The following is a 15,571-nucleotide window of genomic DNA, read 5'->3' as shown; positions in this document are numbered from 1 at the left end:
TTCATTGAGACGGGCCCCCACCGTGCCTGATTCTGCTTGTAAAGCCCCAGCGTCATACTGAGGGCTTGGCAGAGGCGGGAGAGGGCTTTTGTTCCTGGGAACTGGCTGATTTCTGCAGCCTTCTTCCTCTCCCTCTGTCACGGGGCAGAAATGAGGAACCTTTTGCCCGCTTGCCCACGAAAGGACTGCGCCTGATAATACGGCGTCTTCTTATGTTGAGAGGCGACCTGGGGTACAAACGTGGATTTCCCAGCTGTTGCCGTGGCCACCAGGTCTGAAAGACCGACCCCAAATAACTCCTCCCCTTAATAAGGCAATACTTCCATATGCCGTTTGGAATCCGCATCACCTGACCACGGTCGTGTCCATAACCCTCTACTGGCAGAATATGGACAACGCACTTAGACTTGATGCCAGTCGGCAAATATTCCGCTGTGCATCACGCATATATAGAAATGCATCTTTTAAATGCTCTATAGGCAATAATATACTGTCCCTATCTAGGGTATCAATATTTTCAGTCAGGGAATCCGACCACGCCAACCCAGCACTGCACATCCAGGCTGAGGCGATTGCTGGTCGCAGTATAACACCAGTATGTGTGTAAATACATTTTAGGATACCCTCCTGCTTTCTATCAGCAGGATCCGTAAGGGCGGCCATCTCAGGAGAGGGTAGAGCCCTTGTTCTTACAAGCGTGTGAGCGCTTTATCCACCCTAGGGGGTGTTTCCCAACGCACCCTAACCTCTGGCGGGAAAGGATATAATGCCAATAACATTTTAGAAATTATCAGTTGTTATCGGGGGAAACCCACGCATCATCACACACCTCATTTAATTTCTCAGATTCAGGAAAACTACAGGTAGTTTTTCCTCACCGAACATAATACCCCTTTTTGGTGGTACTCGTATTATCAGAAATGTGTAAAACATTTTTCATTGCCTCAATCATGTAACGTGTGGCCCTACTGGAAGTCACATTTGTCTCTTCACCGTCGACACTGGAGTCAGTATCCGTGTCGGCGTCTATATCTGCCATCTGAGGTAACGGGCGCTTTAGAGCCCCTGACGGCCTATGAGACGTCTGGACAGGCACAAGCTGAGTAGCCGGCTGTCTCATGTCAACCACTGTCTTTTATACAGAGCTGACACTGTCACGTAATTCCTTCCAACAGTTCAACCACTCAGGTGTCGACCCCCTAGGGGGTGACATCACTATTACAGGCAATCTGCTCCGTCTCCACATCATTTTTCTCCTCATACATGTCGACACAAACGTACCGACACACAGCACACACACAGGGAATGCTCTGATAGAGGACAGGACCCCACTAGCCCTTTGGGGAGACAGAGGGAGAGTTTGCCAGCACACACCAGAGCGCTATATATATACAGGGATAACCTTATATAAGTGTTTTTCCCCTTATAGCTGCTGTATTTTTAATACTGCGCGTAATTAGTGCCCCCCTCTCTTTTTTAACCCTTTCTGTAGTGTAGTGACTGCAGGGGAGAGCCAGGGAGCTTCCCTCCAAAGGAGATGTGAGGGAAAATGGCGCCAGTGTGCTGAGGAGATAAGGCCGCCGAGAAGGGGGCGGAGCCTATCTCCCGTTTTTCTGTGTATTCTGGCAGGGGTTAAATTCATCCATATAGCCCAGGAGCTATATGTGATGCATTTTTTGCCATCCAAGGTGTTTTTATTGCGTCTCAGGGCGCCCCCCCCCCCAGCGCCCTGCACCCTCAGTGACCGGAGTGTGAAGTGTGCTGAGAGCAATGGCGCACAGCTGCAGTGCTGTGCGCTACCTTGGTGAAGACAGGACGTCTTCTGCCGCCGATTTTCCGGACCTCTTCTGTCTTCTGGCTCTGTAAGGGGGCCGGCGGCGCGGCTCTGGGACCTATCCATGGCTGGGCCTGTGATCGGTCCCTCTGGAGCTAATGTCCAGTAGCCTAAGAAGCCCAATCCACTCTACACGCAGGTGAGTTCGCTTCTTCTCCCCTTAGTCCCTCGATGCAGTGAGCCTGTTGCCAGCAGGTCTCACTGAACATAAAAAACCTAAAACTAAACTTTTCACCAAGCAGCTCAGGAGAGCCACCTAGTGTGCACCCTTCTCGTTCGGGCACAAAAATCTAACAGAGGCTTGGAGGAGGGTCATAGGGGTAGGAGCCAGTGCACACCAGGTAGTTCTAAAGCTTTACTTTTGTGCCCAGTCTCCTGCGGAGCCGCTATTCCCCATGGTCCTTACGGAGTCCCCAGCATCCACTAAGACGTCAGAGAAAAAATACATGCATTTACTAACTAGTGTTTTTAACCTATCGTTTTATAAGATTCCATACCTAGTTAATTTGTATGGTGGTGTGATTTTTCTGATTCTATTTGCTCTACACTTTGCATTTTATGCTGGGAGAATTCATTGAGATTCACAGACACCAATGAAAGAAACTACAAGCGCTCATTAACGGTGTATAAATCATGTACATAGAAAAGTTTGGCTTTTGGGTGCTCCCAATAGCAGCCTCAATTATCACAGCTCTCCCTACCAAAAGGAAACAACAACGAATAATAAAGGCAGAGATACTGGTAATAAAAAAAAAAAAAACGAAGAAGAGTAATAAGCAAAATTCTTAACTGTTGAAAACAGAGTACATCTGCTGGGATCAATGTGGTCGTCTCAATCATACATGTAGATCGTCTAGTGTCAGTTCAATACTTCTAAATAGACATTGAAACCACAGTAGAAGCTTTTGTCCTCTACTCACAAATATAAGGTATGCAAGGTATAGGTCACTCTGTAATATAGTCATTACTCCAATGAAGATGGGTTTAATCTAGCGTAATCCCTTACGTACCTTAAGGGGGGTACACACGGAGAGATCCGTGTTTAAAATCTAAGCAATCTGACTAGATTGCTTATATTTTAAGGACACATCTCTCGTGTGTATGCCCCCCAGCGATAGCTATGCGCGGCCCCGCGCATCGCTATCGCCGGTGCTAGATTGAGCCTGCATGCAGGCTCAATCTAGCAGGTCGCTCACTTCACCGCATTGTGAAGTGAGCAGCCCCCCGTCCGCCTTCCTCCCCCTCGCTCAGCACATCGCGCTGTGCTGAGCGGGGGGAGAGATGTGTGCCGGGCGGTCTGTGTTAAGATCGCTCAGCACACATCTCTCCTGTCAGTACCCCCCTTAAGATGTTGTATGGTTGAGACAACCATACTGATCCCAGCAGATGTACTGTACTTCAGTCTCAAAACTTAAGGACTTCACACTTAACTCTTTTTTTTTCTCTCCTTCCTTCCTCTCTCTTTTTTTTTTTCCTAGCACCACCAGTATTACTTCATATTTGTAAAACATGTGCACATCTGACATACAGTTTCACTGGCATTTGAACTTGTGTTGTTGAAATGCCAGTGGATACCCAACCTGAGGTGGGTACCCACAAGACGGGTGTAGTATGGTTTGCCGGCGGTCAGGGTCGACCAGCATACCGGCGCCGGAATCCCGACCGCCGGCATACAGACAGCTGGGCTATGGGCACAGCTATCTATTCTCCCTGCAGGGGAGTCGTGGACCCCCAAGAGGGAGAAAAGATGTCGGTATGCCGGCAGTCGGGATTCCGGCGCCTGTATGGTGGTCGCCAGGAGCCCGGCCGCCGGCAACCTGAAGACCACCCCACTAGACGATAAATCATCCAATCTCGCAGATCGGCCCAATACATTGTGCACATCATCTATTATGTACGGGTTATTGCGCACTCCCGCAGGTCATTCATTACACTGATGGAACAGAACATATGTTGAACACCATGCTTACGGATGTGGCCACTGAACGACATACTATATCGCCCAGTGTGTATGCAGCAGACGATGGCCAATGCACGGCCCCACGGTTCGTTAACAACCCTCAATTTGGTCTCATCGTCCAAAGCTGCATGTACAGCCTGACCATGGTATGAAGTTACTGTGCGATATCACGCTAATAATGTCGCACAGTGTGTATGCCTGCCGCTGGGCGGCCTGGGCTCATGGAGCAAATCACCTAGTGCACAGGTTCTCAAACTCGGTCCTCAGGACCCCACACGGTGCATGTTTTGCAGGCCTCCTCACAGAATCACAAGTGAAATAATTAGTTCCACCTGTGGACCTTTAAAAATGTGTCAGTGAGTAATTAATACACCTGTGCACCTGCTGGGTTACCTGCAAAACATGCACTGTGTGGGATCCTGAGGACCGAGTTTGAGAACCTATGACCTAGTGTGTACCCACCTTAAGACTAATAGCCCCCTTCAGTCTGTCAGTTGGCTTGATTCAATTCAGCGCGAATTGAACATTTGCTGGGAAGGAGCTCACGGAGCTATTTAATTCAGTGCGATGTTACATTATGTCATGTTACCCCTCCTAGGGTCAGAAGCAGAAATCCAACAAAACTACTGGCGCGATGCTGTTTTTTGCCCTTAAAACACCAGAAACAGCATCATACCCAACGCTTAAGTTGGAGAATGCCGGCTCTTGCGACTAAACACCATTTTTGAGGCGCAAGAACCAGCAATCTTTGACATAACAGAGCGCTGAATTGAATAGCTCCGGGAGTTCCTCTATAGCAGTGTTTCTCCATCTCGCTCCTCAGGACCCGCACAGGACATGTTTTCCAGGCCACCGAGCGGGTGCACTGTGTATGAGCAACTGTCATATTTTAAAGACCCACAGGTGACCTGGAAACATGACCTGTGTGGGGAGGTGAGGAGCAGGGTTGGAGAGAACCTGCGCACTATGGTCACTGTCCTACTGCTACTTTACACAGGCTCAGTATAAGGGCCTGCAGCAGCAGCAATATCCCATTAGCTCAGGGGTGGGGAACCTCCGGCCCGCGAGCCGTATAAGGCCCACGAAGCCGTTTGGTTCGGCCCACCCGCTCCTCTCAGTGAGACACGCCGCCGCACAGTCCGGCGGCAGCGTGTCTCAGCTGTCACCACACGGAGGAGAGCGCGGCCATTGTCGGGCGGCGGCGGCGTGTAGGACTTGAAACCAGCCGCCGATTCGTGAGCCAATCAGAGCTCGCGGACCGGCAGCCAATCAGGAGCCGCGGCTGCCGGTCCGGGAGCTCTGATTGGCTCTCGAACCGGCGGCTGGTTTCAAGTCTTACACGCCGCCCGACAATAGCCGCTCTCTCCTCCGTGTCCCCGCCGAAAGGAGCGGTAAGCGGGACGGGGGGGTACGGGGGGGGCATCTGAATACCTGGCACTGTGGGGGGCGTCTGTATACCTGGCACTGTGGGGGGCGTCTGTATACCTGGCACTGTGGGGGGCATCTGTATACCTGGCACTGTGGGGGGCATCTGTATACCTGGCACTGTGGGGGGCATCTGTATACCTGGCACTGTGGGGGGCATCTGTATACCTGGCACTGTGAGGGGCATTTGTATAACTGGCACTGTGGGGATATCTGTATACCTGGCACTGTGGGGGCATCTGTATACCTGGCACTGTGAGGGGCATTTGTATAACTGGCACTGTGGGGGCATCTGTATAACTGGCACTGTGAGGGGCATCTGTATACCTGGCACTGTGAGGGGCATCTGTATACCTGGCACTGTGAGGGGCATCTGTATACCTGGCACTGTGAGGGGCATCTGTATACCTGGCACTGTGAGGGGCATCTGTATACCTGGCACTGTGAGGGGCATCTGTATACCTGGCACTGTGAGGGGCATCTGTATACCTGGCACTGTGAGGGGCATCTGTATACCTGGCACTGTGGGGGGCATCTGTATGCCTGGCACTGTGGGGGCATCTGTATGCCTGGCACTGTGGGGGCATCTGTATGCCTGGCACTGTGGGGGCATCTGTATGCCTGGCACTGAGAGGGGCATTTGTATGCCTGGCACTGTGAGGGGCATTTGTATGCCTGGCACTGTGGGGGCATCTGTATGCCTGGCACTGTGAGGGGCATTTGTATGCCTGGCACTGTGGGGGCATTTGTATACCTGGCACTGTGGGGGCATTTGTGGCATTTGTATACCTGGCACTGTGGGGGCATTTGTATACCTGGCACTGTGAGGGGCATTTGTATACCTGGCACTATGGGGGCAATTGTGGATCTGGCACTGCACTATTGGGGGCATATGTGTATCACGTCCCATTTTAACTGGCCACACACATTTTATTGGCACACGCAGGGGCAGACTTGTATGGCCCCCGAAGGATTTTATAAATATCCAAATGGCCCTCGGTAGAAAAAATAAGAATTTACTTACCGATAATTCTATTTCTCGTAGTCCGTAGTGGATGCTGGGGACTCCGTCAGGACCATGGGGAATAGCGGGCTCCGCAGGAGACAGGGCACATCTAAAAAAGCTTTTAGGTCACATGGTGTGTACTGGCTCCTCCCCCCATGACCCTCCTCCAAGCCTCAGTTAGGTACTGTGCCCGGACGAGCGTACACAATAAGGAAGGATCTTGAATCCCGGGTAAGACTCATACCAGCCACACCAATCACACCGTACCACTTGTGATCTGAACCCAGTTAACAGTATGATAACAAAACGAAGTAGCCTCTGAAAAGATGGCTCACAACAAGAATAACCCGATTTTTGTAACAATAACTATGTACAAGCATTGCAGACAATCCGCACTTGGGATGGGCGCCCAGCATCCACTACGGACTACGAGAAATAGAATTATCGGTAAGTAAATTCTTATTTTCTCTAACGTCCTAGTGGATGCTGGGGACTCCGTCAGGACCATGGGGATTATACCAAAGCTCCCAAACGGGCGGGAGAGTGCGGATGACTCTGCAGCACCGAATGAGAGAACTCCAGGTCCTCCTTAGCCAGAGTATCAAATTTGTAAAATTTTACAAACGTGTTCTCCCCTGACCACGTAGCTGCTCGGCAAAGTTGTAATGCCGAGACCCCTCGGGCAGCCGCCCAAGATGCGCCCACTTTCCTAGTGGAGTGGGCCTTTACAGATTTAGGCTGTGGCACGCCTGCCACAGAATGTGCAAGTTGGATTGTGCTACAGATCCAACGTGCAATCGTCTGTTTAGACGCAGGAGCACCCATATTGTTGGGTGCATACAATATAAACAGCAAGTCAGACTTTCTGACTCCAGCCGTCCTAAACTATATATATATATATATATATATATATATATATATATATATATATATATATATATATATATATATATATATATATATATATATTTTTAGGGTCCTGACAACGTCTATTAACCTGGAGACCTCCAAGTCCCTAGAAGCCGCAGGCACCATAATAGGTTGTTTCAGGTGAAAAACCTGACACCCCCTTAGGAAGAAAACTGGAGACGAGTCCCAGTTCTGCCCTGTCCGAATGGAAATTTAAATATGGGCTTTTGTAAGACAAAGCCGCCCATTCTGACAATCGCCTGGCCGAGGCCAGGACCAACAGCATGGTCACTGTCCATGTGAGATATTGGTCAACAGCATGTTCACTTTCCATGTGATATATTTCAAATCCACAGATTTGAGCGGTTCAAACCAATATGATTTTAAGGAATCCCAACACTATGTTGAGATCCCACGGTGCCACTAGAGGCACAAAAAGGGGTGTATATGCAATACTCCCTTGACAATCTGGACTTCAGGAACTGAAGTCAATTCTTTTCGGAAGAAATTCTACAGGGCCGAAACTTAAAACCTTAAAGAACCCCAATTTTAGGCTCAAAACACTCCTGTTTTCAGGAAGTGTAGAATTCGACCTAGTTGAATTTTCTTCGTGGGGCCTTCCTGGCCTCACCCACGCAACATATTTTCACCACATGTGGTGATGACGTTGTGCGGTCACCTCCTTCCTGGCTTTGACCAGGGTAGGTATGACCTCTTATGGAATGCCTTTTTCCTTCAGGATCCGGCATTCAACCGCCATGCCGTCAAACGCAGCCGCGGTAAGTCTTGGAATAGACATGGTACCTGCTGAAGCAAGTCCCTTCTTAGCTCCCCAGGCCCTTAGTCCTCTGTGAGCATCTCTTGAAGTTCCGGGTACCAAGTCCCTCTTGGCCAATCCGGAGTCACGAGTATAGTTCATACTCCTCTATATCTTATAATTCTCAATACTTTGGTTATGAGAAGCAGAGGAGGGAACACATACACCGACTGTTACACCCACGGTGTTACTAGGACATCCACAGCTATCGCCTGAAGGTCTCATGACCTGGCGCAATACCTGTCCCGTTTTTTGTTCGGGCGGGACGCCATCATTTCCACCTTTGGTCTTTGCCAATGGCTCACAATCATGCGGAAAAACTTCCCTATGAAGTTCCCACTCTCCCAGGTGGAGGTCATGCCTGCTGAGGAAGTCTGCTTCCCAGTCGTCCACTCCCGGAGAGAACACTGCTATCACATGATTTTCCGCCTAGCGAAAAATCCTTGCAGTTTTTTCACTGCCCTCCAGCTTCTTGTGTCGCCGTTTCTGTTTACGTGGGCGACTGCCGTGATGTTATCCCACTGGATCAATACCGGCTGACCTTGAAGCAGAGGTCTTGCTAAGTTTAGAGCCTTATAATTTTGCTCTTAGCTCTATCTATGTGGAGAGAATTCTCCAGACTTGATCACACTTTCCTGGAAATTTTTTCCCTGTGTGACTGCTCCCCAGCCTCTCAGGCTGGCCTCCGTGGTCACCAGCATCCAATCCTGAATGCTGAATCTGTGGCCCTCTAGAAGATGAGCACTCTGTAATCACCACAGGAGAGACACCCTTGTCCTTGGATATAGGGTTATCCGCTGATGCATCTGAAGATGCGATCCGGACCATTTGTCCAGCAGATCCCACTGAAGAGTTCTTGCGTGAAATCTGCCGAATGGAATTGCTTCGTAATAAGCCACCATTTTTACCAGGACTCTTGTGCAATGATGCACTGACACTTTTCCTGGTTTTAGGAGGATCCCGATTAGCTCGGATAACTCCCTGGCTTTCTCCTCTGGGAGAAACACCTTTTTCTGGACTGTGTCCAGAATCATCCCTAGGAACAGTAGACGTGTCCTCGGAAAAGCTACGATTTTGGAATATTTAAAATCCACTCGTGCTGTCGTAGAACTATTAAAGATAGTGCTACTCCGACCTCCAACTGTTCTCTGGACCTTGCCCTTATCAGGAAAGCGTCCAAGTTTCTTTTAAGAAGAATCATCATTTCGGCCATTACCTTGGTAAAGACCCGGGGCGCCGTGGACAATCCAAACGGCAGCGTCTGAACTGATAGTGACAGTTCTGTACCACGAACCTGAAGTACCCTTGGTGAGAAGGGCAAATTGGACATGTAGGTAAATGTCCCTGATATCCAGTGACACCATCTCGTCCCCTTCTTCCTGGTTCGCTATCACTGCTCTGAGTGACTCCATCTTGATTTGAACGCTTGTATGTAAGTGTTCAAATATTTCAGATCTCACCGAGCCGTTTGGCTTCAGTACCACAATATAGTGTGGAATAATACCCCCTCCCTTGTTGTAGGAGGGGTACTTTGATTATCACCTGCTGGGAATACAGCCTGTGAATTGTTTCCAATACTGCCTCCCTGTCGGAGGTAGACGTTGGTAAAACAGACTTCCGGAACTTGTGAGGAGGAGACGTCTCGAATTTCCAATGTACACCTGGGATACTACATGTAGGATCCAGGAGTCCCCTTGCGAGTGAGCCCACTGCGTGCTGAAACTCTTGAGATGACCCCCTACCGCACCTGAGTCCGCTTGTACTGCCCCAGCGTCATGCTGCGGACTTGGCAGAAGCTGTGAAGGGCTTCTGTTCCTGGGAATGGGCTGCTTGCTGCAGTCTTCTTCCCGTTCCTCTACCCCTGGGCAGATATGACTGGCCTTTGCCCGCCTGCCCGTATGGGGACGAAAGGACTGAGACTGAAAAGACTGTGTCCTTTTCTGCTGAGATGTGACTCGGGGAACAAACGGTGGATTTTTCAGCTGTTGCCATGGCCACCAGGTCCGATGGACCGCCCCTTTATACGGCAATACTTCCATGTGCCGTCTGGAATCTGCCTCACCTGACCACTGTCGTGTCTTCGTCTGGCAGATATGGACATCACATTTACTCTTGATGCCAGAATGCAAATATCCCTCTGCGCATCACGCATATATAGAAATGCATCCTTAAAATGCTCTATAGACAATAAAATCTTGTCCCTGTCAAGGGTATCAAAATTTTCAGTCAGGAAATCCGACCAAGCCCCCTCAGCGCTGCACATCCAGTCTGAGGCGATTGCTGGTCGTAGTATAACACCAGTATGTGTGTATATACTTCTTAGGCTATTTTTCAGCTTCCTATCAGCTGGCTCCTTGAGGGCGGCCGTATCTGGAGACGGTAACGCCACTTGTTTTATAAGCGTGTGAGCGCCTTATCCACCCTAAGGTGTGTTTCCCAACTCGCCCTTACTTCTGGCGGGAAAGGGTATACCGCCCATAACTTTCTATCGGAGGAACCCCACGTATCATCACACACTTCATTTAATTTATCTGATTCAGGCAAAACTACAAGTAGTTTATTCACACCCTACAAAATACCCTTATTTGTGGTACTTGTAGTATCAGAAATATGTAACACCTCCTTCATTGCCCTTAACATGTAACGTGTGGCCCTAAAGGAAAATACGTTTGTTTCTTCACCGTCGACACTGGAGTCAGTGTCCGTGAGGTAAATGGGCGTTTTTACAAGCCCCTGACGGTGTCTGAGACGCCTGGACAGGTACTAATTTGTTTGCGGGTCGTCTCATGTCGTCAACCGGCTCGCAGCGTGTTGACATGATCACGTACTTCCACAAGTAAGCCATCCATTCCGGTGTCGATTCCCTAGAGAGTGACATCACCATTACAGGCAATTTGCTCCGCCTCCTCACCAACATTTTTCTCATACATGTCGACACACACGTACCGACATACAGCACCCACACAGGGAATGCTCTGATAGAGGACAGGACCCACTAGCCCTTTGGGGAGACAGAGGGAGAGTTTGCCAGCACACACCAAAATGCTATAATTATACAGGGACAACCTTTATAAAAGTGTTCCTCCCTTATAGCATTTAATATATATTTATATCGCCAAATCAGTGCCCCCCCTCTCTGTTTTAACCCTGTTTCTGTAGTGCAGTGCAGGGGAGAGCATGGGAGCCTTCCCCTCAGCCTTTCTGTGAGGGAAAATGGCGCTGTGTGCTGAGGAGAATAAGCTCCGCCCCCTTTTCGGCGGGTTTTTTCTCCCGGTTTTTAAGAACTGGCCTGGGTTAAAATACATACATATAGCCTTAATGGCTATATGTGATGTATTTATTTTGCCAATAAGGTACTTATATTGCTGCCCAGGGCGCCCCCAGCAGCGCCCTGCACCCTCCGTGACTAGGTCAGTGAGCCGTGTGACAACAATGGCGCACAGCTGCAGTGCTGTGCGCTACCTTCATGAAGACTGTGAAGTCTTCTGCCGCCTGTTTCCGGACCTCCGTTCTGCCGTCTTCTTCAGCGTCTGTAAGGGGGATCGGCGGCGCGGCTCCGGGACGAACCCCAGGCTGACCTGTGTTCCGACTCCCTCTGGAGCTCAGTGTCCAGTAGCCTAAGATCCCAATCCATCCTGCACGCAGGTGAGTTGGAGATCTCTCCCCTAAGTCCCTCGTTGCAGTGATCCTGTTGCCAGCAGGAATCACTGAATGAAACCTAAAAAAAAACCTTTTCTAAACAGCTCTTTAAGAGAGCCACCTAGATTGCACCCTTCTCGGACGGGCACAAAAACCTAACTGAGGCTTGGAGGAGGGTCATGGGGGGAGGAGCCAGTACACACCATGTGACCTAAAAGCTTTTTTAGATGTGCCCTGTCTCCTGCGGAGCCCGCTATTCCCCATGGTCCTGACGGAGTCCCCAGCATCCACTAGGACGTTAGAGAAAAGGTTCCCCACCCCTGCATTAGCTGAAGGTGGTGATAGGCATCAGCCCTGCAGGGCACATTCACCAACATTCATTGAGATTCTCTTCAGGTGGGCAAGTTGTGAGGATGCAGTAAGCCAGACTTTTTCAACCAGTGTGCCATGGCACACTAGTGTGCCGCGACCAGTTGCAAGGTGTGCCGCGGAGCCAGAGCAGCTTCCTGCACCTTCAGAGTGAACTGTTGGCCCAGGCTCTTCTTAGAGGATTAGTCGTGCTCTGGCCGTGACCTATGCCTTGAAGACGCGGCGGTGTGATATCATAGGTCACGGCTGCCACATCTCGCCACCCAGCCAGCCCACGCGCCTGCTTACATATCTTCCAGTTCCTGCCTGCATACACAGCTTTTCTTGCCCACCCACATCCACACCGGCATGACCGCCCGCTGCTCAGTATTCGCAGCCCTCCACTATGAACAACCCCCGCCACTGAGGAGGACAGCTGACCAGTAAGGGCTAATATTTGTTATTTTAGTTCTCCTGTGGGGAACAATAGGATTTATGTGGGGAGAATAAGGATTTATGGGAGGAACAATGTGAATAATTCATGTGGGGAGCAACATGATTTATGTGGGGAGCAATGTAATTGATTTATGTGGGGAGCAATAGGATTTATGTATTGAGCAACATGATTTATGTGGGGAGCAATGTGATTGTTTTTTGTGTGTAGGCCAATGTATGTGTGGATTTTTTTTTACTGTGAGGGCCAATGTGTGTGTTTTATTTTTTTCTGTGGGGAACTGATGGTGTGCCTTGGCAATTTTAAAATATTGTTTGGTGTGCCGCGAGTAAAAAAAGGTTGAAAATCACTGCAGTAAGCTCTAGCTGAGCAGTGGGCGTGCAGTGACCCGGGCAATCATTAAAAACAATTTTAAAACACTGGTATAATAAGGCACATGTGCGTGCAGGAGCACAGCGGCACAGTCACAATGGTCACACAACTCCAGAGTGCCTGGCAGAGGTGGCAGACAGGGGGTAGCTCCCTGCTCTCACTTCTCTGGGTCTCACACTATAGTCACACTGCAGCATGGCTCCCCGGGCCGCTGTACCCCTCACTAGGCTACAACACTTACCCTCTTGCCAGCTGGCACCAAAAGCTGCAGCCACTGTCTCTAAGCCTCGGTCAGCCAGCAGCAGCAGTAGGACCCAATATACACACATACAGCAACAAGGAAAGCGGAACAGCAGCAGCAGCAGCGACCAATCACAGCACAGTTCGGGCTCTGGCGCCGGTGTCACTCACAGGCCGGGACCAATGACAGCACGGATGGGGCGTGTCCGCAGGGTGTTGATGACGTAGAATAACTTGACAGCGGCAACAGGCATGCTGGTGGCTGGTTAAGAGGTGGTCTGAGCTGGAGGCCGGAGCCGACGCACAGGCTGGAGTTGACGGCAGCGGGAGCCGGCCCTCATCAGGGTGAGCAGCGGCCGGACGGCAATAACTCCACTGTGCGCCGCTCTCCGCTGCCTTTGTTTACATGTGTGTGATTATCTCGCGAGAATATATTTTAGGCAGGGCGCACGTGTTACACAGTGCTGGGTTGTGTCTATGTTACCTTCGCAGTGCTGCTGCACACACACATTCTCCATCCCTGTGTGTCCTGTCACTGCCTCACCGTCCCTGCATGACTCGTTTCTGTTCTGTTACTATTGTCATTTGTATTTCTTTATTTATCTACTCACTGCAATGAATATCTAAGTAGCAGGAAAACTGCGGCTTGCCTTTGGTTTATTGGAAGTTAAACATGAACGTAATTACGTAGGGGATAGACAAAACAAGCTACTCACGGCTATCATACCCTCCAACATTTTACACATAAAGGGGGTAATTCCAAGTTGATCGCAGCAGGATTTTTTTTAGCAATTGGGCAAAACCATGTGCACTGCAGGGGAGGCAGATATAACGTGCAGAAAGAGTTAGATTTGGGTGGGTTATTTTGTTTCTGTGCAGGGTAAATACTGGCTGCTTTATTTTTACACTGCAAATTAGATTGCAGATTGAACACACCCCACCCAAATCTAACTCTCTCTGCACATGTTATATCTGCCTCCCCTGCAGTGCACATGGTTTTGCCCAAATGCTAACAAAAATCCTGCTGCGATCAACTTGGAATTACCCCCAAAAATCGGTACAAATCCAAAAAAGGGTGTGGCCACGGGTAAAGGGGGCGTGGTCACGGGGCGTGGTCACGCCCCTTTCCTATACTTTCAATGGAAGTTTGCAGAGTAAAAAATTGGTACAGACCATGCAAAAAAAGGTACTGTACCTATTAAAAAGGTACAGTTGGAGGGTATGGGCTATATGCAGCTCCTTGGTAATCTGATATACTGTAACTGGCACTCTAATGCCGGGTACACACTAGAGCTGCGACGGGACCCTGCATACACACTTGCTGATACAGGGGGATTGGGGGGGGATGCATAGCAAGATTAAAGGTGGGATGCAGGGCATACTGTACCCCAGGCCCCCCTCTGTCAGGGGGCCCCGGGGCAAACCAGTGGTGCAAGTGTGCGGGTACGGGTGAGTACGGTGTACCCTTAAGAATTTAGCCATGGGTACGCCATACCCACACCGACGGGCCGCCGCACCTCGCCGCTCCCCGTCCCTCCCTCCCTCTGCTGCTCACCGCCGCTGATGTGAGGGGAGGAGAGCGCAGCCTGCGCCTCTCCTGCCCCTCAGTGTCTTCGTTTAATTCAGCGCCGGCCGTGAGCCAATCAGAGCTCGCGGACCGGCAGCCAAGGCTGCCGGACCGCGAGCTTTGATTGGCTCACAGATCGGCGCTGAATTGAACAGACACACCCGCCGCCCGCCAGACACTGAGGGGAAAGAAAGGCGCAGGCTGCGCTCTCCTCCCCTCACACACAAGACAGCAGCGGTGAGCAGGGGGGCATGTATATCTGGCAATGGGGGCATATCTAGCAAAGGGGGGACGTGTATCTGGCACTGGGGGCATATCTGGCACTGTGGGGGCATTTCTGTATCTGGCACTGGGGGGCAATGTATATCTTACACAGTGGGGGCATTTGTGTATCTGGCACGGTGGGGCAATGTGTATCTGGCACTGTGAAGCAATGTGTATCTGGCACTCTGGGGGCATTTGTGTATCTGGCACTGTGGGGCAATGTATATCTGGCACTGTGAAGCAATGTATATCTGCACTGTGGGGCAATGTGTATCTGGCACTGTAAAGCAATGTGTATCTGGCACTGTGGGGCAATGTATATCTGGTACTGTGGGGCAATGTGTATCTGGCACTATTGGGGTCATATGTCTATCTGCCCCTCCCCCCATATGTGTATCACGCCCCCATTTTCATTGGCCACGCCCCATGTTGCATTTGGCCACACCAATTTTTTGGTGCGCGCGCGCCTTTGCCGTGCGCACACAGTCCCCATAAGACATTTTTTCTACTTGCACCACTGGCCAAAGCACAGTGACATCACTAGCTCTCATTCTTGTGCAGTAACAGAACCAGACAGCAAGAATGTGAGCAGGACAGTATGCAGTGCAGGCAGAGCCGGATTAAGGCCCCGGGAGGCCTGGGGTACTAAATTGCAGGGGGCCCCCATGGACTAAAAAACTAATAAAAAAAATAATATATATATTTCTCTAACGTCCTAAGTGGATGCTGGGACTCC

General features: G+C 50.2%; 1 protein-coding gene across 7 annotated transcripts in view; it reads right to left on the bottom strand.

Annotated features, from left to right (window-relative positions):
- The window catches only part of BCAS3 (BCAS3 microtubule associated cell migration factor), a 2,144,796-nt gene extending 2,131,373 nt beyond the window's left edge, over positions 1-13,423 (bottom strand). For 6 of the 7 annotated variants that reach the window (XM_063954015.1, XM_063954017.1, XM_063954018.1 and 3 more), the window contains exon 1: positions 13,006-13,169. The gene's annotated coding sequence lies outside the window, so the exon portion shown is untranslated. The other variant, XM_063954016.1, reaches the window with a different exon arrangement.
- Positions 13,424-15,571: the final 2,148 nt, after the last annotated feature.

The sequence above is a fragment of the Pseudophryne corroboree genome, chromosome 2 (assembly GCF_028390025.1).
Source record: "Pseudophryne corroboree isolate aPseCor3 chromosome 2, aPseCor3.hap2, whole genome shotgun sequence".
Lineage (NCBI taxonomy): Eukaryota > Metazoa > Chordata > Amphibia > Anura > Myobatrachidae > Pseudophryne > Pseudophryne corroboree.
This window is presented reverse-complemented; position numbering and strand designations above follow the sequence as displayed.